This window comes from Mandrillus leucophaeus, unplaced genomic scaffold (assembly GCF_000951045.1).
Source record: "Mandrillus leucophaeus isolate KB7577 unplaced genomic scaffold, Mleu.le_1.0 Scaffold54, whole genome shotgun sequence".
NCBI classification, from domain to species: domain Eukaryota; kingdom Metazoa; phylum Chordata; class Mammalia; order Primates; family Cercopithecidae; genus Mandrillus; species Mandrillus leucophaeus.
Genome location: NW_012105808.1, coordinates 1292722 through 1293823, shown reverse-complemented (window position 1 = coordinate 1293823; position 1102 = coordinate 1292722).

The following is a 1102-nucleotide window of genomic DNA, read 5'->3' as shown; positions in this document are numbered from 1 at the left end:
CCAACAGTCTCTGGTAGGGCATAAACACAGACTTGGAGGAAAACAACATCAGTCTTTGCAGCCAGCTGCGGCACCCCTTCCCAGCTGAGAGGCTGGGGCTGCCCAGCACTGTGTCCCCACATGCATCCCAGCCAACGGAAGGGGACGACGTCAGGAGGTTTTACTGAGTGAGGAAGCAGCAAAGAGCAGGGTCTGCCCTCACCCCCACCAACCGCAGGGACAGAGCCTGGGGGCGGTGGGTGGCCCCGGAGCCAAGTTTGGGGCACTGGGATCTGCCTCTTCACAGGGGCACGGGATCCAGTCAGAGGGTGGGTGACTCTGAGAGAAGTTTCTCTCCTTTGTCTACTTTCTCCGCTGTTCCAGAGAATGAAGGCTCATCCTGCAGCATACTTTGGGGGTACATGGCTGTGTGTTTGTGTGTCTGTGTGGGATGCTATATGTTGATGTTTGCGTGTGTCTGTGTGTACCTCCATACATGAGTGTATATTTGTTTTGTGTGTCTGTGTATGATGTAACATGTTGGTGTGTGTGGATACGTGTCCATGCATTTGTATTTTGGGTTTTTTTTTTTTTGAGATGGAGTCTTGCTCTGTCACCCAGGCTGGAGTGCAGTGGCACGAGCTCCACTCACTGCAAGCTCCGCCTCCCAGGTTCCCGCCATTCTCCTGCCTCAGCCTCCTAAGTACCTGGGACTACAGGCACCCGCCACCACGCCCAGCTAATTTTTTTGTATTTTTAGTAGAAATGGGATTTCACTGTGTTAGCCAGGATGGTCTAGATCTCCTGACCTCGTGATCTGCCCGCCTCGGCCTCCCAGAGTGCTGGGATTACAGACGTGAGTCACCCACTGTGCCCGGCCATATTTTGTGTTTTGTGTTTTGTTTTTCTGAAGCAGGATCTCCCTCTGTCACCCAGGCTGGAGTGCAGAGCTTCAGTCATAGCTCACCGCAGCCTTCATTTCCCAGGCTCAAGTGATCCCCCTGCCTCGACCTCCCAAAGTGTTGGGATTACAGGTGTGAGCCACCGTACCCGGCCTGCGTTTTGTGTATGTGTGTTTGTTGTTTTCCAGTGTGTATGTCCATGTACATGTGTGCACGGGTGC